Source organism: Aulonocara stuartgranti (genome assembly GCF_965226115.1).
Source record: "Aulonocara stuartgranti genome assembly, chromosome: 7".
Taxonomy (NCBI): Eukaryota; Metazoa; Chordata; class Actinopteri; order Cichliformes; family Cichlidae; genus Aulonocara; species Aulonocara stuartgranti.
Window position 1 is genome coordinate 7,702,545 of NC_138945.1, and position 23,634 is coordinate 7,726,178.

Below are 23,634 nucleotides of genomic sequence, written 5' to 3' on the forward strand. Positions count from 1 at the left end.
TGCAGGTATCTGTGATGTTCTCCTTTATGGTGGACAGAAATTATTTTTTTGGAGTGGCACAAAAAATTTGTGTGACATCTTATTGATTGCAGAACAGTTGATGGTTATGTAAATAGTTTGAAGGTTATTTAAAAAAAAAGGGTAAAAGGTAAATTGGTGCAAATAACTTTGTTGTTTGCAAAACTTGCGCGTATGATTTTAAAATTTATATTTATATTTGAATTGAAAGTTATGAAATATGATTCAATAAACATGTTTGTGGTTGTTACAGTAAAAAATATAACTTTTTCTACTCAGATTTTATGTTTTTTGTCTGATTTTAGATCAATTGTGTTAATACAGTATGTCAAAATGAAAACACAACTGTAAATTCAGACACGTGAGGTTGTGCTGAAAAGAATGATACCAAACAAGGCAAAGTAAATAGTTTTTAAAGGTGAAATGCAGAGGTCAAATCAAAAGTAGTTAAAAATGGCCAATTATACCCTGGACCCCATTATTAAACATTTTTTTAAAGTAACACAATAGTTACTTTTCAAGTAATTAATTACTTTTAGAATCTTGTAACTCAGTTACTAACTCAGTTACGTTTTTGAAGAAGTAACTAGTAACTACTACTTTTTCAAAGTAACTTGCCCAACACTGGTAACAGGTACTGCAGTTCTCTGGATTTGTCCATGTTTTACTAAATGGGTATCAACAAAAGTCACAAAATGTGATTTTCCGCTACAAGCCACAAAGCTTGAAATTAGCTGTATGCATAGAAAATATTTAATCTCAGGTCCAGATGGGAATTCTCTGATATTTCTTGACTGCAAACAGTTTTCTCAGCATTTTCGCAGCAAACAAACTCCATTTAAGCTACAGCACAGACACAACAAACAGCAGGCAGAGTTAACAACTAGCTGGTGGACACAGTGAGGCATAGGACAGCAGTAAATCATGCCGGAAATCTGACTCCATCCCAGGCATCCCAGTTCACAAGAACCACCAGACATCAGGAACAGGAGCAAGTCACACCTGATGCGTTCCAGTTCCAGAACTGGTTCTGAATGTGTGGACTCACTCCTGCTAGCAACACTCCTCAAGGTAGAGAGAAACAATTGTTTAGACCTCTGCTAAACTGTTCCTAACAGGTTGATTACCTGTGAAGGTGATGACCAAAAAAAGAGCTAAAAGACAGTGAACACAACTCCAAATAGAGCATCAGTTTACTCAGCTTATCGAGACGCTGCTAGTTAAGAAACTTTTATGATTTTTATTATGAGGTGACATTATCTGAAAGTTATTGTAGAAGATAACACTGGCAACTTAACTGATTTAGTACAAATATACTGTTGCTAAGTTGACAGACCCAGTGATAACACATTGTAATGGTGGTGCAAAGATCAACAAGTATTTATGGTTGTGTAGCCATGTGATAATCATTAAATATCTCAGTAACACACAGCACACAGTAGGTTTTTTTTTAATGGTGTGCACTCAAAAGACATTTTTGGAGCAAAAGAACCCATTTAATGAACTCTCACTTGATTTCTCCCTGCTGGATTTTAATCTTAATTGAAGTTCTGGATTTTAATCACCATAAAAACGTGATAACTTGGATACTATTATGATGATTTTTTTTTGTATTTTGTTCTATAAAGCACCCATTTTGTCTTTGACAGCGCTTTCTTTATAGGGTGCACTTTTACACTGAGGTTTGGTAACCTGATCTTCTTTGGAGATGACCTCTCTGGGGGATTTATCCTGGAAGAACCAGGATATAAATGCAAATTCAGAGAGAATGTTTAACCCCCAAAAGATAAAAATGTTACCTTTGTGTTTTCTACAGCATTTCTGAGCTCACACTTTAAAAAACCTACAATCAAGTTTAGCTGTTTTGTGTTTGCACTTTGACAAAAACACATGGAGCTACAGAAGAAATGGCTGTCTCATCACTCTTAGAGGACCTACTGCTAATAAACAGAACTCACTGAGAAAAGTCCAGGGCATTTTATTTTGAAAGCCTACTTTCCGTAAACCAGCTGGCTCCACCCAGCTCTGTCTCACAGAAACACTGATAAGGGAACTACTATAGTACACTTAAACATCCAGGCTGTTCTGTCCAGCGGTGGCATAAAGAAATCATTTCAGACCTCGGGCATTTTGATACCTCTGCACAAAACTTTGTTCAATTTTCTACCTACTGTGGAAGTGGACATCAAAAAAATGTTGGAAGACTTTTACTATTGGCAAATTTAAACTTTGGGAGGAAAGCAACCTCAATAGTACTGCACACAGCAGGCTAACAGCTGGTGTGTGGTGTGGGAGAGCTGTGCAATGCTTCAAAAGTGCAAAAAGCATATTGGTTATGTTTGGGTGCCTGATACGAGGCAGAGCAATATGATAGCAAAGTTCAAAGTCTCTCATAAACTTTTACCAACAAATAAGTATGCAAGGCTAAACTTCTGATTAAAGTTCCTTTTAAGGCTTCAGATATAGACATGTGTAACCTGATCTAATACATGTGGTTTGGTTAGGGACATCCCTCTATAAGCAGCAGATGAGTCACTGTGTGGCACAGACACTAAAACACATGCTCAGCATAAGCGAATGACATCATACAGACATTTGCAGCATCTTTAAAGGGTTTTACATTTATCTGTGCAAAGCTATGATGAACTGGAGTGCAAGTAAATGTCTGTTTCAGAAACACACAACACAAAAATCTAACATTTTATTTAAGAAAGTACTATTTAGTCTTTTGGGCCACTGAGTGGCTCTATAGTGTAGTGGTTTAAACATTCACCTAACAAGCAAAAGATCCCCAGTTCTTTTGGTTGTTGGAAGACACAAATTTTGGCAGGTATAAAAGCTGAATACACCCGTGGCTTAAATCAAATATTTATGGGACCATATCTGTTGCAGAAGGTCCCATAAATGTGTGGCACTTGTAGGTTGCTTTGCTTTCACTCTTATGTCCAGTTCATCCCAAACCAGCTTGATGGGGTTTTGCTGGCCCGAGACCATCACAATTACTCCTCCATGTTTGACAGTTGATGCCACACTGTAGAACCAATGCCTACTGGACATTATACAAAGATGCTGTGTGATGAACTAAAGATTTGAAATTTTGATTCATCAGTCCATAATACCTTCTTCCAGTCTTCAGTAGACCAATGGCGGTACCATTTCAAGCTATTCATTGGACTTGAACGACTTGAACTGCAATATATAACTGAAAAAAATGGGGTGTTCTGATTCTGAATCTCAGAATACTACATAGATATAACGGGGAACACATCAGGCTTGTGTATGGATGCGTGCCCTATTATAAATGTATATTATTAGCTGGGACCACATCTTCATTTAGGCTTGACAGTGTTTCTAGTAGAATTTAAGTAACAAGGGGGTGTGGGACACCCTGTGACCACCTCTGTACATGCCCCCTGGATGCATGCTGTATGTAAACTTAAGTTTCGTCTCCTGTAATCTCACCAATGTAATTCTAAAAGTTGCTATGAGCAAAAAAAAAAAAAAAAAAAAAATTTATATATATATATATATATATATATATATATTTATATATATATATATATATATATATATATATATATATATATATATATATATATATATATATATATATATATTGCCTGCTTTCCAAATTTAAATATTATTATTTATTATTATTATTATTTTTTCAGTGATTATACAGTCATTTTTTACACAACAACTTTCCTGAACTGGTGAACGAGATCACCTGAGGAGATACAGTACCGGAGACATATAACTTCAACTATTATTTATTTATCAAGATTCTTGTCATATTGGCTACAGCTGGTCAGTTTCTGGGTTACACAGCTTCAGCCTTTAATAGTGGTCACTTACAACAAACCTGCCTCATCAGGAATTCATCCCGTCCAGATAAGCACCTCGATAAACAGGCGGATGAATAAGTACAGTGGTTTCCATCAGCTGCAAACTTTCTCCAAGCACTCACTCCAGCTGTCTTACCTGCGCTGCTGCAGCACAGCGGAAACATTCCTGAGGCGGAGCGGCGACGGTACAGGAAAGGTCCCGAGTGACTCCACCAGTCTGAACCGGAGGGCAAGTCGAGTACCGATCCGAAATGTAAACTACGCGATAGTACGACCAAGCCGAACAAAAATAAAGACAATTAAATTAAGTTAGCAGGGAGCCGACCCCGGAATACAAGTTGTCCCGAAACCGGCGAGCCTCCTCTGACTGTTGAATCCGATGTGCAGACAGAGAAGGATAACCCGCTGCTGTTTGCTTCCTCTTGTTTATTTGTCAAATGCCGTGTCAAGCCAGCATCGCGCGCGCGCGCACACACAAAGCGCATTGAGGTGAAGCAGCTTACCTCCACGCTCACTCCCGCATGTCTAATTATTTGTGACTTCCCTCCGTCCAGCGGATCACTCCATCGGTGAGTCTCCTCCTAGAGCACGCGCTTCTGACTATCAACGAGCACCTGGACGTCAGGAGGCGGCATCGTCACGCGGGCACACACAAACACACACAAACACACACACACAGAGGCAGAAACACAAAAATGAAATAAACGAAACTTGCGAGGGAAAACAACGAGATATATTGGTTAAATAAAAATAATTGTGTAACTAGATTCTAGTTACACAATCTAGACTGAAAAGACATAGTCTAGATTGTTTCTTGATTATTTCCATTTGAATTCATACTTTCAACAGGTCTACAAACACGGGAACACACTGTTTACTCTTGTTCAGGCTCACTACTGTCTCTCTGTGGAAACTACTGAAAAGTGCACCAATTCTCTGCAAATGGTACTCATGATGAGTGGTTGTTGATTAAAAATATAACGGACACTTCTTCTGTACTTTCATGGAAATAAAATAGACTTCCTGATGGCACACTAACACACGAGTCCACAGACGACGTTGCAGCAAGTTGGTAAGAATGTAGCCTTTGTTGCTCATAGTGTGAACTTAACATTTAAGTGTCTTTATTTCAAAGGGACTTTATCTTCTGTCATCTATGTCCTGTTTCACTGGTGAATGCTTATATTTAACACTTGAACTCAAGGTATGTACAAGTATCACTGAGTAAAAAGCCAACACTTCAGGGTGCATTAAACACACATTTTTTTCTACTCTTGGATCTATATGATGCCATGCAGAGTGTAGATCTCTAATATGGTCTCCTCAAGAGCACTGACTCCTGGTCCACATGCTGTTCAGGTCTTTTGTTCATGAGGTGCAGCCAATCAGAAAAAAGTTGTTTAAAACAGAAGCTCAAGCTAAAACTGTTGGCTTCAGTCGTGAACCTAAGCTCCACCAACACCCTGTATTAGGTTAATAAGGATTCTGTTGAACTATGATACAAAGCTACTCTAGTAGAGACTACTGGAGTAACTTTGCATCTAATAGGTCCCCTCACAAATGCTGACAGGATGACAAGTCAAAACATTTTACTGGGAAATCCCTTTGTGGAAATTTGTGTATTCCCCTTTTCATATGGAGAAAGTAAGTGGAAGACTTCTCAGAAATTAAGTCTATTTTATTTCCATGAAAGTACAGAAGAAGTGTCCGTTATATTTTTAAATATTTTATCTGTTATATTTTTAGATCTTTATTCCTGATGGCAACAATTTAATGTCATCATATGCTGACATATGTGGCATATGTTGGTTATGTTTGCTTTGTACCATATCACTAGGTAGCTGTTGCTGTGCAGTGTATAAATTTTAAAAAGTCAAAAGTGTTAAAAATGTTGTAAGTCTTGGATAAATGCAGCATGTACAATATCACATATAATTATAAGATTTTATTTTATTTTTTTATGAAAACAGCTGGTCACAAACACTACTACATGACTTCTTTGAATGAACCCAAAGACACATGGCTTCTTCTACTTGGTTTAGTTGGATTTCACCATAAACAGATACATAATAGAGTGATGGTTTTATCTGCTTTAATTGTCATCAGCTTTCCTATTTTATCTGACAGGCAGCATAAACAGCTTCGGTGACACTTTCATCTGCCTGTCATTGGTCTATATATTAGCTGTTAACCACAGCACATCATTCCACAATTTTCATTTATAAAACTTTATTTCTCTTGTGCATTTCTCCCAATTTCTTATACTGTTTACATTTTCTTATTATTAGTTCTTCAGTCAGCTGTAGAGCCTTCAAACTTGTGTGCAAGGCACTATATGAATAAAGTTTGATTGACAGATGATTTATTATGCATGTATGCATTAATGTAGCCAGCTCATACTGTGAATAAATTTGAGATTTGAAGGGAGAGGAGGACGTTATAGAAGAAGAAATCACATGTTGCCCAATTAGGCAACATGTTTTTAGGTGTTCTAAAACTTTTGACTGGTAGTGTGTGTGTGCATGTGTGCGTGTGTGTGTTAGATTCAAATTATTGTAGGGTCTTTACCTTGCGATATAAAGTGCCTTGAGGTGAGTGTTGTTGTGATTTGGTGTTATTTATACACATAAATAAATAAGTACATTAAATAAAAGAAATAATATTACTCATCCTTAAGTTCTCCTTTACACTTTTTATACTATTATTCCTTTATGTTCAGTATTATCTACAAAACTTTGCTTTAAAGTATCTTTATTTTGCCTTCATTTATATGAAGTGAATTTTTAAATGTATGCCAGTACTTAAATTTCAGCAATTTTCACTTATTTGGAATCTTTTGTCGTACACGTTAATTCAAATAACAATATATACAGTTTGCACATTTCTGATCTATATAACAAGCACATACAAAAGCAGATACAGTTCAAAAACACACTGTGCAATTCACTCCTAACCCTAAACACCAGCATCGAACCCCAGCCCATCAAACATCCTGAACAAAGAGCAATATTTAAAGCTGCACTAACCAATATTTTTGTATTAACACTGAATCAAATGAGCCTCACTTGAATGGCAAACACAATGCGAATGATCATTGGTTTGGTTTAATAGAGCTCATCTATATTTAGTGTCAGTGTTGCTTCATATCTCATGGATATTTGTATTTAGCACGTTAACAGCTTGTTTCTGCTGCCACCAAGTGGTCGAAAGTCTACCAGTTCCACCACAACTTTACTTATTGTCTTCAAAGTTAATATTTGTTTCCCGTGTAATAACAACGCTTTATCACCTTCTAAACAAGAGTGTTCTAGTTTAATTCAGTCCTTCCATTTGTCCATTACTAACAGACATATTTCTCTCGCCAACTCACCGGTGCTTTTGGTTCAGTCTTCACCTGGAAGGTTCCCCAGCAGCTCCAGCTGTGGGTTTGCTCAGTCAATCCCTTGTATCAAACAAGAAAGGATTCTTTTTATAAAAGAAAAAACAGAACTCAGACACGAGAAGAGATTTTAAGCCAGACCAGCTGGCTTAGAAGAAGGGGTACCCAGAACTGGGCAGTGTTTGGATCTGAGCTCTCTCTCTGCACTGAGCAGCAGATACCCCACACACTCAAACACCGCCCACTCCATTCCACCACCACACACAGTTGTACACACACACACACACACACCCAGTGACCCCCTATGTCTGAGCCAGCTGAGTGTATGTATCTGAAGGAGCAGGCTCACCTGTTGTTATCACTCATGGTATATTTAGATTTGCCACAGATGCTACCAGTGTGTGTGTGTGTGTGTGTGTGTGTGTGTGTGTGTGTGTGTGTGTGTGTGTGTGTGTGTGTGTGTGTGTGCTACAGAGACAGAAATGTGTTGCTGACACTCAGAAGCCTACATGGGCCGTGGTGTAAGAACCCTGGATTACTTCCCATAGACCATCGGCTCTACACATTACAGAGATAGAGAGAGTGATCAAACCTGTGAGCATGTCGTAGATATCAGCACTCCAAGCATCTGCAGCAGAGGATTAGGTCAGCTGTCCACTCCTGTCACTTCTGAGCAGAGGGAGGAAAGGGGACAAGTGTGTTCGGTTGAATTTCTTAGTCTATGAAACCATCAGACAAGGGTGCAGGCTGAGTGTCTGAAAACCCCAAAGACAACAGCCCTACTTGTTTCTAGACTGGAGACAACTATTCCAAAGCAGATTAACTGAAATTTTAGATGGAAATTAGAGCTATCACAAAATCATACATTTACTAGTTGGTTCCATTACATTTAAAAACAACCACTGGTGATAAGAATTTGAATACTATAAAATCAATTAAAATATTATATGTACTCTTGTATTTTTCAACAGCATGTCACACACACAATGTTAAACAGGCTGAATGATAACAATAGTGGTGACTAACATCATGGCAGGAACTCAGGGTTTGAGCTACACATTAGCATATACAACACTGGCCTAAATAATATTGTTTGGTACTACCATTAACATTAATAACTTTGTGATTGCTTTTGTAGTGAGTTAATGACTGCAATTTCATCAAACAATGCGGTTTCTCTTTCTTATGTTCTCATGAGCCTGGAGTTCTGTCCGGTCAACTTTGCTGCATTTGTTGAGTGTGAGCATAAAGTTTTAACTTATATACTTGAAAATTCAACAGGCTGCTTATGTTGTCTCTGATATCCTTAACCCTTTAAGACCTACCATAGATAAGATAAGATAAGATACCTTTATTAGTCCCACACGGGGAAATTTCATCCAAGTCCACCAGAGCTTATATTATATTTTTACATGCTCTAGTGCCATTTTTGGGAAGTTTTCAAGTTGATAAACATCAATACAACCATTATTGCCCATATTTTAATAATATGTATGCATTAAGTGCATATTAATTACATAAATTGCACAAAAGTGCAATAAACTACAAAAACATTGAAAATCGTTTTTGTTTGTTTTTTTGTTTTTTTTAAACATATATTTCTAGTTAGAGAAATTTAAGAGGCTTATCCCTCAAAACTGTAAATACAAAGTTGCATAAAATAGTTTCCCACCACAGGAAATTTATTTTTAGTGTCTTAATAGTTTTATTTTTGAAATACACCAATTTTTATGTACTGCAGGAAAAACGAAAATAAATATTATAGTGCAAATTTGCAAAAAAAACAGCATATGCATCAAAATAAACTATTTCCAGCATCCCAGACATGACACAGAAAGTCATATAGTCAAACATAACTTTTAAAAACACAAGTATAGGCTCATAAGGCCTGATGGTAAAAAACGACATTTCCGCAAAATGACGTCACTTCCAGATTCGGGCAGATCCTGGCGGACATGCGATAGTTCGCGCTGATGGACGTAGGAAGTGTTACAAACAGCTGATCGGATCGGCAAATTTTTATGCAAATTTTGACCCAGGACAAGCTGATGGCATAAGATGTAAGTACAACTCCTCCGGTTTCATATGCAAAAAAACTTATTGCGCTAGCTTACGTGGTTGCAGTGCTACCGGGATTTAAAAATAGTTATGCAAAACGGAGCGTGCCCGCTCCGACCGGCTTTAAATGAGAATCAATACTTTATTAATCTCTAAGGAAATTATGTGACTACAGTTCCTCTAAGACAATAAGAACGGTAACAGACTGAAGTAAATTAAATAATAGAATATATATCCAATATATGTACAACATATAAAAAAGTAGAAAAAGGTACAATATAAAGCGCCTTGAGGCGACTGTTGTTGTTGACACTGTATAAAATTTAACTGAATTGAGTATAAGTTCCATATATAAGTTACAAAATATAAGAAATAGCTCTAATATATACAAATAGCTCAATTACAATAATACAGAATATATATGACTGACATTTTACTGCAAACTGTACAACTTTGCTACTTGTTATTTTCACTTTAGAGGACGTGCAAAAGGGTGTAACTATTGCAGTGTGTACTGTACGATAGAGCTGTTGAACAGGGAAACTAGTGGAGATCGTTCAGTGGTGCCACTCAGTGTATCACTGAACATGCTCCTGTGACTGGCCAGCAGGTCATGGAGTGGGTGAGAGGTATTCTCCACCATTGTCTTTATCTTGGACAACATCCCCCTCTGAGACCATATTAACGGTGTCCAACTCTATCCCCACAACGTTACTGGCCCTGCGGATCAGTTTATTGAGTCTGTTGGCATCTGCGACCCTCGACCTGCTGCCCAAGCATGCAGCGGCATACAGAATGGAACTGGCCACAAGAGACTCAGAGAAAATCCTGACCATTGTCCAACAGATGTTAAAAGACCTCAACCATCTCAAAAAAATTATTCTATTCTAAAAAAAAAAAAAGAAGAAGCAAAAAATAAAAAAAAAACACAATTTTGTTGTACATGTACAGTGACACTAAAGGCTATTCTATTCTATTCTATTCTAAAATAGAGGTAGCCTAGTTTATTCTCAGCGTGTACTCAAGCTATTTATAGTCCTCCACATCAACCTCTTGGATTGAAAAAGGGGTCCACAATCAATTCTTTGATCTTTGTCATGTCGAGCTGCAGATGATTCCGCTCACACCACTTGATGAAGCAGTTAACCACAACCCACAACCACAACCACATCCAGTACCAAAGGTCTGTAATCCTGGGGGCCACTGGGACGTGGTGTCAGGAATGACTCAGATTCATCATGAACAGTTTATGAAAGACTCCACAAGCTGGGGGCAAAGGCCTTAAGGACACGGGGACTCACCTCTTTTGTTCCAGCAGACTTGCCTGAGTGGAATCTTCTCATTTGTCTCTGAACTTGTTAATGAATGAAAGTAAAAGGTGGCGAAGGAGTGTCAGGACTTTCACAGGAGGCTATGGTGCAATGTGGAGAGAGAGTGGTGTGGCTGTGGATTGCAGGCTGACTACAGGTAAGGCTACCTCCTCTTTGTTTCTCACTCTGAAGGCCCCATTCCTGCCATTCAGGAGTGATTTGATGTCCTCTGTCACCCACGGCTTGTTATTTGGGTAACAATGGACAGTCCAAGCTAGGAAAATGAAGTCGATGTAGAAGGTTATGTACTCAGTGATACACTCAGTAAGCCCATTAATGTCCTTAAGGTGAGGTTCACAGAGTGTCTCCCAGTCTGCAACCTCAAAACAGCTCTGCTGTTCTGCTAAGACCTCCTCTGACCACCTCCTAATACTCCTAGTGGTCACAGGCTCCCTCCCCACAATAGGCACATAGCAGGGGCACACCCTAATCCTAAAAATGTTATTACTAGAGGCAAGTTTTATTTTTGTCCAACTACAACTTTTCTGTGTGCTTTATTGCAAAGTATGTGCCACTATAATAGAAAAGTCACTCCATCACTTTGCCAAATTCCAATAAAATGATCAAATGTATGGAAACTACAATGTTGTTAGGAGGAATTTTTTTTTCTTTCAGTGCCATTGAGGGTCCACAGCAGTGTGGCTGGGTGAAGCTGGGATGTCGAGAGATGAAGTTACTGTGAAATCCATGAGCGTGTGAAAACGAATCCATCTTCACCCAGCTGCCAAGCATAGTCCACAATCCACTGCGTGTGTCAAGACATTCCCTCTTCATGTCTGTGTCTGTGTTTTCCTCCAGCTCCTCCATCAGCATTAAGCATTTCTTTTATCTTATACAATACAATTTATGAAATACTTTATTGCAAAGAATTGCTGAACAACATAATACTTGTGACACTACTGTATGTAAAGTCATTAGTCTCAGAATCATACTCACTGTTTTAAAATCCAGTACTTGATTTATAAATAAGAGGTGGTTGTGGTGGAGGTGAATATATAAAGCATGCACAGCACAGATATTGTCTAACTCTCCACAGTTCCATCACAGTTCCAAAAGAGTTGAGATGAGTAGCAATGATTTTAGAATCTTATAAATCAATCTTTTATTCACAAAATAACAGAAAAAAAAATCAAATTCTGGCTTCTCATTGTCCCATTTTTGGTTTCATGATGCTCCAAATGTTGTCAGTTGATGAAAGGTCTGGACTGCAGGCAGCCTAGCTCAGCACCCGGACTCTTCTACTACAAAGCCACGCTGGTGAACTTCTGCCCATCGTTACTTCTCTGAAACTCCAAGATGCTCTTTTTATACCCAATTATGCTACTGGCCTATTGCCAATTATATAATTAAATAGTTGCAAAATTGTCCTCCTTTTTAGTACCATTTACCTAGCATGCATATCTCTGGGAAGAAACCTGACTGCCTGTAGGAAGTTCACACAAAGAGAATACAAACTCCATGCAGAAATGTCCCAGCCAGGACTAGAACCGTATTAGCATTATATCGCATCGCAGGAGAATCATAAATGCCATTTATTCCAATAGTCTAGAACAACCAACTGTTCATGAAAAAGATTTGTGAGTTTTCCCGACTTGTGAGTTGAGGTAGAAAAGTCATAGAAACAAAACAAATAAATAAAAAGCAACTGAAAAGGCCCAACTTTTTATTTGAAGGTGAACAGTCTGTTTCTGGTTTCTCAGTAAGCTGTTTGCAAGTGTGTGTAAAAAGGAGGAGTTGGTGCTCGGCAGTTTGGATGGCAGTGATTTGTATTTATTTTTTAGCTCAGTATGTGCAGCTTTTCAGCCCTCTGCTCCAGCTCGGCTCACACCACAGGGCTCGAACCTCCAGGCCCCAGCAGGTACTGAAATGGGGAAGGTGTGGTTAGCGTGACAGGTATCAGCTGTGCCAGCCAGCCTTCCTCGGCGCTGTCCCCTGATCCTGATCCTCCAGCTGAGCCATAAACCACACCCAAAATGAAACACAGATATGGTATTTAAGACCATTAAACAAACAATTTTGTGAATTCATGGCCTTCACACGTCCAGAAAACATAACAAAAATATTGTCTCAGGGGCCATTACTTGGTTTTGGCTCTCTCAGTGGTATATTATCACTTTATGTTCCTGTTACAATGCAGGAACATGGCCTCCCTCTTCCTTCTGCTGGGGTGAGTGCATGGTTGTCAACGAGATGTGTGGCCTTGGGTCTTCAGCCCTCTTGTTGCCAATGGCTGCTGTCTCCTAGGTCTTTTGTGCGTGTAACACACAGCAAAATTATGTGTTTATTTGTGTACCTCCCTTTGTGTCCTTCGGGTGCTGTGTTGGAGTTGGAGACCCAGCATGTCTGTTGGCTTCGAGGATGGACAGTGGTGTTCTGTGCCGCCAATTTATTTAAAAACATTTAGATGAGATTATGCTATGAAATAAGAAATTAAAATGCTTTATCCCTCTGTTGAATTACCTTCAGTTCAAATTCTATTTATATAATGCCAAATCACAAAGACACACTTTGGAAAAGCCCCAAGGATTCATAAGAACTAATGATTACATGCAGAGTAATAATAATGGATTGGATTTATATAGCGCTTTTCAAGGCACCCAAAGCGTTTTACAATACCACTATTCATTCACTCTCACATTCATACACTGGTGGAGGCAAGCTACAGTTGTACAGTTGGGGCAGACTGACAGAAGCAAGGCTGCCATAATCGCGCCATCGGCCCCTCTGGCCAACACCAGTAGGCAAGTAGGGTAAAGTGTCTTGCCCAAGGACACAACGACCAGGACAGAGAGCCCAGGAATCGAACCGGCGACCTTCCGGTTACAGATGCGATTCCCAACCCCCTGAGCCACGATCGCCCCCAATACTTGAGACAGCATTCTCAAGTATTGTTCTAAAATTAATATTTCACTAACCTCATGCACCGTTTTTCCCTTTGGCTTCACCCACTTCTCATATAACTCTTTCAATCTTGCATATAGTTCTTTTGGATTCTCATCAGGTTTTACCTCCAGTGAACGGAATCTCAGTCTGTGTCTCAGGATTAATGTCATATTTTTGAAGGATAGCTGCTTTAACTTTGTCATAGTCTAGAGAGTCATCCATATCCATATGAACATACGCACCTCTTGCTTTGCCAGTGAGTAAAGGAATCAGATGAAAAACCCAGTCCATTTTTTGCCACCGGCAAACTACAGCCATGCGTTCAAATGTTGTTAAAAAATGTTCAATATCATCCTCCTCTGTCAATTTTTCCAGCCTGGGTTCATAAAAGCGAGACTGACCTGATTGAGGATGTATTTGCTCATTACTGGAGCCAGCACAGGGAGGATTCTCCTCTTCAAAGGACTCTACCTCTGGTTGTTCAGGTTCCTCCACTTGAGGCTCAGGGACCGGGGAGGTACGAGCTTGCAACCTGCAACAGCTGAAACTGATGTTGCAGTGCTCTAAAGCGCTGTTCCTGGCGGGTAAACTCCTCCCTTCTTCTTGCTTCCTGGGCCTCCTGCTGACCCATATGAGAACGAAGCATGGAAATCAGTTCTGACATTGTCGGCTCCTTACCTTGGCTCTCAGTACTATCCACCCCTCCAGAGGCTCCATTTTCCTCTCCTCCTTCTACTTGCTCTACAACTCCAACTGGCTGGTTTTGACAATCTCCTTTTGCTCCTCTGCCACTCCTTCCCATTCTGTGCATGGCTTGATAAGTGAAGAGGGGAAAAAAAGAGAAAAAAAATCCTGTGCCTTCAACTGCTGATCCCACTCCTGACACCACTTGTGATGGACCGAGCAGTGAAGGAAACTTAGGCACAGGTTAAAGTCCAAAAAAATTTTTTTTTATTTAACCCAAAAAACATAATTGGTTAACTCATGCAAAAAGAATCAAAATCTTGGGCCCATAAAAGAGGTCAAACTAACAAAACTCTACTCAAAGTTGACACCACAACTGATAACTCAAACAACCTGACTTCACTTAATGAGACAAAGGGGAAACTTAAATAGTGGCTGATCAGCCCACAAAAACAGGAGAAGGGGTAAAACACACAAAACCTAACTAAACCAAACATAATCAACTCCAATTCCCCCCCATGGTCCTGAATTATGGTATGAACCAATTTGTAGTCTTCCTTCAACACTCGCTCCGCCCCTTTTCCACCTCTTGGCTCCTTAATCAAGGGACTGGAACAGCTGCAACTAAGGTAACTCAGAAAACAAAAGATTAATCATACATAACAGTGTAAACTAAAATGTGCGCACTTATTTTAGAATGCAGTGTTATGTGGATATGTGAATTAACTAAACCAAAACCAGTTATTTATTGTTCTGTAAATAAATTCCTATATTTAAAGAAAGAAATGTGAATGCAAGGTTACTTATAAGCCTCTACACTAACATGGTGATATTACCACTGTGTGGCTGTAAGTGCAGCCATCACACAGATATAACCAAGCACAACAGTAAACAGTCCAGTGGTCTTTCCTCCCATGTTCCCCTGTCAGGGTTAGAGGGTAACTGTTGTCACATATTTGGGATAGCTCGCCTAATGACTGACAGGTGGGCACCAGATCTGAACTCTGGCACTGTTTCCCATCAGTTTTGAAGCAGTTTTGAAGCATTTGACATACAAATTTAAATATTGGTCTGGTTTTGTCCAAACAGATATACACAAACCCAACTAAACAAAGAATTATTCCAAACAAATATTTTATTTAGTAAACAAATATTAACAAATATTTTATTTAGTAAAATATTTGTTAATATTTGTCTGCCATTTATCACCAAAATTAAAGTATTGTAGAATCATTATTTTGAAAATGTTTGAAAAATATAAAATGTTGAGATATCCTTGCTGATACATTTTTGTGAATTTATTAGATGGTTTCTCATGAATAGGAATAACTTTGGATATTGAAGTTTTTAAAAATTACCACGATATTTTTATGTACTTTGCATAACAACAAAATCTGAGTGAACAGTAAACATAGCTCACAAGAAGTGATGAAAAACTGTAGTTATCTTTGGACTGGGACTTGATTACAAGCACCTCTTTAAGATTACCCTCTGTTTTGGACACAAACAGCTAGAGACACCACAGTTAAGGAGGCATTCCTGTTACATTTCATGAAGTGCATTTTAAGTCAACCCCCATGAGGTGCATGTCTAGGTCATACAACTAAGGGACTGTCTGAAAATAGTCACTCAACCAGCTTCTTTAAAAAAAAAAAAAAAAAGATACATTTTTGTGAGACGTGAATTATAATTAAGATACATAATAACACTGACATTTTTGGTTAAGAACAAGAAATCTTGTTGTTCCCTCTGGTGGTCAACCTGTGTAATTAACAATATTTGACATTTTCAGTATTTTCCTGCAAATACAGAAAGTAAGGCTTATTCCACAGCTGCCTTAAATTAAAAGTATTGATAATTACCAAACTCCTTTTTAAAAAAAATAATAAAAAAAAATCTATCTGTAATGGTTAATTGACTGGTTTAATCAAAAGGATATTTTTAATATTAAAATATAATTATAGTCGTTATCCATGCTGTTTTAAAAAAAAAGTTGAAAAAAGTAAAGTAAAAATATTTGGCTTTTTAAAAACATTTTATTAAGATGCCAGAAAACAGATACTTACTTGCATTCTTGAAAAATTAGTTTTAGTGATTGAATGTCAATAATTTCTGACTTTTCACTGAATCCATTGTCTTTAAAGTGTTTTGAAACCAAATGTAGCTGAGCGATTCTCAAAATAATGGACAAAACATGTCCCCCAGATAAAACCTTATTATTGGGCTAAAAACATGCATAAAAGTCTTAACCCAGTTAACTAAAAGGCAAACCAAGGCAATGTTTATACAACAAAAGTATAATTTAGCTTTACAGTCTCATTGTAATAGCATCTGTTGCTTAATACATAATCTGTATATATGCATATAAATAACACTTAAGGATAAATACGTGTCAGAAAAATTTCTAGTAAGTATAAAATGGTCAATTTCAGGCTAGAATGGCAAAACTTAACTTTTTAGTAGAAGAAGGGAAGTATGATCAGGGAGTATCAAAAAATGAGAAAGAAAATTAACAGCCAGTCAAAGCTCAGAAAGGAAAGAGAAAGATGGAGAAATGGAATTTAAGAGGAAAAATTAAAGAACATTGGTGATCTGAAGGGAAAAAAACAACAAGTCCAGCAGTATGTAAACATAAACCCACAGACTCCTTTAAACATCAGTTTTGAGGAACCGAGCAGTAGTAGGCAGCTACTTGCTGGTGAATCATTAAGATACATAGCTTGAAAAAATGCATTACAAAGAGATTAAAGCATTCAAAGGCAAATAGAAGATGGAGCTCACTTTCACACCAAACTTCAGAAACATAGTGGTACTCTGTCAGAGTTTATGGTTCTCAACCAAGACAAATTAAGAAGTGAAACAACCGCCCATGTCCACCTACTTCAAAATCAAACATGAGGAGTACAGAAACATAAGAAGTTGCAATGAAACAACAGTTATTGTGCATGTTGACTTCTGAGGCCTGGAAATGCAAATTCAGCTCAGAAATACAACTATGCCATTATGGACAAAACCTACAGATAACACTTCACACGGGCATGTTTTACACCAAACATGAAAAGGTAGGATTCTTCACAACTTCAGTCCAAGCACCAGGATGCAGCAGCCATATGGACTGACATGGATCATGTCCTGAAAGATATAATGGTCAAAGCAAACAGTTTTGCTGTCCTTCCTCCAACTGAGATTCAAGAATGCAACATGGAATTCCCTACATCCCATGGCAAGGGTGCCCCAGATGGCATTGGGGCGACAGTGAAGAGATGTGCAGACCCCATTGTGCTGAGAGGTGAGGACATTGTGGATGGCAGACACTTACACTAGATTATCATTATATTTTATGACACTATACTCGTGCAACCATTGAAATCCATCACAGGAACAAGAAAGATTCATAAAGTATTAGCTCAGAAGAATATCATCCATTGCAGACATGTTTCATGTTTTTGCAGTAAGCCACTGATTTTCCAGTGTTTCAGTCCAGTTGCTTACTCTTTTGATGGTATCTCATGACACCCAGATGAACATCAGATTTCTGTGGCTGTTGTATAACAGAGACCTCTGGCGATCTTGATGGAACCAAGGGAAGAAGAGCCCAGCAGAGCACCTGAAGCAACTGAACTGAACAGCCACACAGTTTATTTCCGTACAACCAAATACTAGACAATAATGGAGGAGCATCTGGCGAAGGACCTTTTTTGAGTCCTCAAAACAATCCTAGCATGTTAGTCTCACTGATGTGTCCCATACAAATCATCTGTTTTTAACTATTATGACAAAGTAGATAAGATAAAACCACAGAATTCTGTGCAAGAGGCCCACCTAAATTATTTGATCCCATCAAATTATTTCAAGATTACATTTTAGCAGATGGTTTTCTCACTTCACAGATTATTTAGATGAATTCAAGGAAGACATGATTAAACCATCAACTGCAAAAGGACTGTTCATAGAAACCAGAAAGCCTTTTAACCAAGCCAATTAGCCCATCTACATGTGGAACCACAGGTAACCTATGTTTTTACCCCCAATCACAGAGCAATAAGATCTTGGTCTGCCATCTGATGCATTTGTAGAATTCTCATCAGCACAGATTACTACTAGTAATACAAGAGAGTGAGTGTGGAAAGTCATGTAGTGGAAACCACAGGGGGCGACTTTGAGGTTGTAACTAGGAAGGAACTGGGTTGGGTTATTTCTAGAGCATGTGCTGCTCCAGTCCGGGACGTGACAGCTGAGCATGTACCAGAGGAAGGCTAAGCTCAGGGCCTCACTGTAATAACCACATGCACGTTCATATAATCAACATTAGTGATGACTTTCAGCCTAGTCATGTACATACATACAATACTTTGTTTCTCAGCCTTTTACAGCATCACTAACATTTATCCCATTTACAGAATTCAACTCTACTGCTCAAGAGAAAAACCACAGACTCATTTACTCATTGGCACAGGGTAGTACCAAAGCAAACTGGGTTATTCAACCCCAATCATCTTAAACATCTGAGTACTTGATGGGGGCTGGGACAGATGAAGTGTAAAGCAATGCGATCCAGATACCTTCATCCAAACCAATATGTAGAAGCCTGTGGGGCGTCAAGTGACGGAGTTCATGAGGATTCGCCGAAAAGCTCTGTGGGCAGTATTCTGCATCACAAGTGCAGTGTGTGACAAAGGCCTTGACTAACTGGCGTTATTATTTCATCACATACATCACATTATGAGATGAGATTTCTTAGCAGTATCTATTTTTTATAGTCTGTATGGAAGGTGTCCTTTATTGTTTTAAACATGAGCTTAGTGGCTTTATGCTGTGACATCATTTGCAGTTTGTAAATCACACTCAACTAAAATTTTACTGTACTTTTATCCACGGTCCTCTTTTTTTTATTTCAATTTTAACATAAAATAATAAAATTAAAATGTAAACTTTACCAGAAGTAGTGCTCACAAAGACCTGAAGGACACAGAGTGCATGCAGTGATCAGGTGCATAATGTGCTGTCACACATCACTCCATCTTGTGGGCAGTCGAAGTAAAGCAGGAAGGCTGTACAAGCTTGGTTCAAAACTACTGCATGCAAGTGTGCATTCTGTCTGCAGGTGGAGACATTAACATACAGCAAACACTTTGTTTGCTTTATTCATAACTGCCGAGCCAGGAGACCGATTGGATTTACATATTATTTTAAGTAACTGGTATCAAATACTCTGTTTTTTGTAGTAATTTGTGGTTTTGCTATACTAGTGTGTATCAATTATATTGTGTACCATTAATTTTGAATGTCATTTTTTTTCCACTACGAGGCAATGTACACGAGGCAAAGGCGTGCCCTAATTTAGTGTAACTAACATGACCTTGAATATTACTATGCAGCCATTTGGAAAGTTTTCACAGGACTACAGAGTCCTGTGAAAACCTAAGTACACCCCACACCATCCCGCTGCTAAAGAGATAAGCTGCACAGTATGCAAGTAAATGTCTGATGTGCATACAGGAGCTCCACAAGGGACTGTGCCATCTTTTTCAGCTCCACTCCCATGAGCACAGACACAGGAGATATTTGATATCCCATGCTATCACATATGCTGCTAATAAAGGAGGACTTCCCACTAAATGTCAGAAAACTTAAATTTTAAAAACCACTTATTTGGGTGTCCACGCCTGCCCCCTGAGCATTTTAAGGCTGAGAGGTTAAAAAAGAAATAAACTGTTAAGAGATTAACAATCGATGCTCAAAATGTCATGCTTAATTTCCAGAGTGAAACAGTCTTCAGGACCCACTCCACAAGCCTCGCCTTTTTAGCCCATATTTAACTACATAAAAAATAAGTAGACATGCCCTTTATTTTTGCTACATAGAAATTTGTTTTTATTAGTCATCTTTCGTGAGCAATAACAGTATTGCAATAACTGGTGATTAAAACAACCACAGAAAATGCAGGGAAAATGCTTTTTTTCAGTTGAACACAGTGAAATCCCTCCTAAATCCCACAGCAAGTCTCTACATAATTGAGTAAGGCATCACTCAACTATGAAGTTAGGTGGCCCTGGTTGGAAGTCGAGTGATGCAACAAGCCTCCACTCTTAATTTAGGAACAACCAATCCCCTCACTGTTACTGGCAGCCCTAAGCAGCTGAACAACACCCACCCTCCAGAGGAGGGCACAGCTGAAGCATGTAACATCCTGCTCCCTGCTCACACACGTTAAATATCCACTGCTTCCTTTTAATCAAGACCCACAGTCTCACTGGTTGTGCAGTCATGCACACCTCATATCAGTCATTCATGTTGGATCAGTGAAGAAGAGTTCAAAGCTCATCACAGTCACATTACAGTATATAGTATGGATATAGCTGGCAGGACATCATTTTGGTGTTTCGAAACCAGATGCGATGAACAGGGTCAGCTCTGACTGAAACTGCATGCTCATTGGCTAATGGCTTGTCAACCATAAATTGGTACCCAGTGAGAAGATCAAAAATAGTTGCAAAACAACCAAAATTAAGAAAATGGAGTCCACTTTCTGTACCGTATGACCTGAACTGAACAACCGAGCCCACAGGATAATCTAAAACATGTTTAGAGAGACCCCGGCAGAGGGCCGATACCCTTATGTCCCCCCTTATTGAGTAAGGCATCACTCAACTATGAAGCAAAGTCTAGGGTTCATGAGGGGTGCAACACAACAAGGGCAACAGCACGAGCTATATAAGCTCAGACTACAAACAGTGTCAAAGATTTTACAATTTCCAAAAAACAATTTACAAATTCTTTACACTGTTAACTTAATTAGGAGGGGAAAAGGAAGCATATTAATTTTCAGGGTCTCCAAGGCCAAAACAAGAAACAAAAACCCCACTCCTCCGGGAAAAAGAAGAACACACTAAATTCTAGGTTAAGACCAAAGAAAAAGTACTATGCCTGTGCCTGGCCACAAAACAGAAGAAAAGGTTTTTATAATGAGGAAATGGCAGAGAATACGAACGCAAACTAGAAGTGATGGCGCGTTTGAAGCTGAAGCTCATGTGTCAAAAATAAATAAATCAACACACTGCTTCAGAAACACTGTGTTGAGGCTTTGTTTGTCTGAAAGAGTCACATGATCAATGACGTGATCAAAGCTTCAATTGCCATGCGACTGCTTCAGTACTTGATTTAGTGGCTTTTAAGGAATTGAATCATTGGTGGGATTTATGCTGTTTTGGTGGTGATTTTGTGTGACAGCAAACCAGTGTGTGACATAATTACAGACATAAAGCCAGGAAGAGTGGACGCTCTGCCTATTCCTAAATAAAAACAGTTTATCAGCAGTTCTGCTCCCAGGTCTAAAATGTACATAAGAAGTACACATACTATAGCTATAATTATAGAAGTTATAGTATAAGTTATAATATAAGCCTGTGCCATCAGAAACTGAATTTGAATAAGTTCAATTTGAATTTGAATTGCTCAGATTGAATCTGAATTGTAACTTGAATAAATGCTTTTGAAAACTGAATTTGAATTAGTCTAATTTGAAATTGAATTTATGGTTTGAAAATGATCATCACTAAATTGAAATTGCATTTTATATTTTGAAAATGAATTGATTTGCTTTGAAACTGCATTTTATCCTTTAAAAATTCAGCTCTCGAATAATTTCAGTTTCACTTCTCACCATTCAGTTTCAGTTCTACAATTCAATTTCAGTTCCAAAAGTCAGTTTTTTGGAACTTACATCCGGTTCCGGTTCAAGCGCAGATTAATAGAACTACGTTTTACCAGCGGACCGAAAGTGTTACTGACAGGAATCTACAGCGTCTTGAGCTGAAGTAAGACTTCAGAAGTCATTCGTCATGTCGAATGACCAGCGGATAAACTCTCAGGTTGGTATTAAATGTATTACATGCATAAGAACAAGCGTCATGTTAACAAATGATAGCCGTAAGGTAACTTTTATGCTTATTGTAGCTGTTAGCTAAAAACGCTAATTTAGCTTAGTTTGCCCTGAATTCAGCTTTGACAAACAAATATGATCGACTGTTTCTAGTAGAATTCCAGAGTTGTCATCTTGTACCCTCTCAGAGTACCCCCTCTGTATGCTTGCAGAGACCCCTACAGTAGGGAAACATGCAAAACAGTGCCCAAACTTTTGTATTTTAGCTTTATTTATGTCTTACACAGCATCCCGACTCTTTAGCTAACTTAATAACTTTAGCTAAAGTGAATAGTTAGTCTAATTCATTAGTGCAGCATTACTGGATCACCTCTGTTTGAAGTGATATAATGTGACATACAACTATCACTGAAACAGCAAACTTTGTAAATAAGCAAACAACACTTCTCATTCTCTAAACGTTTGGCCACAGCTGTAGATTACACTATCAGTGCTTGTTCACTCTTGACAATAATTACATTTCAAAATTTACTTTGTGCATTTACAGGTAAACAATATCTAATATTTTATCTAAATGACTGCTTTGTCTTTGAAAAGGGTGAAGAGCCTGAGGCCGGTGACAGTCCAGTTCTACTCTAAGTACATCCTTACAGTGGCTCACAGGACAAGGCCACATTCCTGTCCTGCCAGAAGAGAAGATTAACTTCAGAGTCTTCATGCAGTTCAACCACACCTGTCATATTCCATACGGCAGGGGTCTCAAACTCCAGTCCTCAAGGGCCAGTGTCATGCAACTTTTCCATGCCCTCGAGGACTGGAGTTTGAGACCCCTGCCGTATGGTGTTCATGCTGTTTTCTACCCCACAGTTACAGCATGTCTGACTGCCTGTTCAGCATATGCAAAAATATATGAGTTTAAGCATGTGATGACTAAGGCCTTCCATTATGGTGTTTGTCATCACATGTCACAGACATCTGGATGATCATTTGGAATAAACAAAATACTAAAAACTTGTTACTTCATCTTATCTTTATTATTATTATTATTTTACATTGTTAGGCATTAGGTTTATTTGTAGTAGTCCTTTCCAACTTCTTTCCCTCTTCCATGTTACTGTGGCAGCTTGTCAGCATCTATTTGGGGTTGGGAGTGGAACAGAAAGTAAGGAAATCCAAAGTGCCATTAAAACCAGGAGAGGTTCTTATATTTCAGAAGAAGGGCTTAATTCAAAAGAAATGACCTCAATGCCATATTTTATTTAGGAACCCTAGAGAGCACTTTGCAAAATAACACATTCTTATAATTTCACCCTCAGATGAGCCAAGCTACAACTGTCAGGGAAGGTGATGTAGGTACAGAGCATATGAGAGTGGTTAAGTTAATGTCTCTTGTCTAGATGAAGGCACAAGAGGGATCATGGCAAGGCGTAGGGATTCAGTATCTTCAGTCTTCAGTGGACACTCCATTTCTGGCACAAAACACCTGTAAAAGATGGTCGATTTAGGAGGTGACCC

At 38.6% G+C, this 23,634-nt stretch overlaps 1 protein-coding gene and 1 long non-coding RNA gene across 4 annotated transcripts in view; one reads left to right on the forward strand and one right to left on the reverse strand.

Moving 5' to 3' along the window:
* LOC309709529 (myocyte-specific enhancer factor 2C-like) overlaps window positions 1-7,412 on the reverse strand; it is a 35,373-nt gene extending 27,961 nt beyond the window's left edge. For 2 of the 3 annotated variants that reach the window (XM_082538169.1, XM_082538166.1), the window contains exons 1-2: window positions 7,234-7,412; window positions 4,367-4,477 (exon numbers count right to left, since the gene is read on the reverse strand). The gene's annotated coding sequence lies outside the window, so the exon portion shown is untranslated. The other variant, XM_082538167.1, reaches the window with a different exon arrangement.
* A 12,477-nt stretch (window positions 7,413-19,889) lies between these two features.
* Window positions 19,890-23,133, forward strand: LOC309711587. Its single transcript, XR_014278020.1, has 2 exons — window positions 19,890-22,108; window positions 22,717-23,133. It is a non-coding gene; the product is annotated as an uncharacterized lncRNA (long non-coding RNA).
* The last annotated feature ends 501 nt before the right edge of the window (window positions 23,134-23,634 follow it).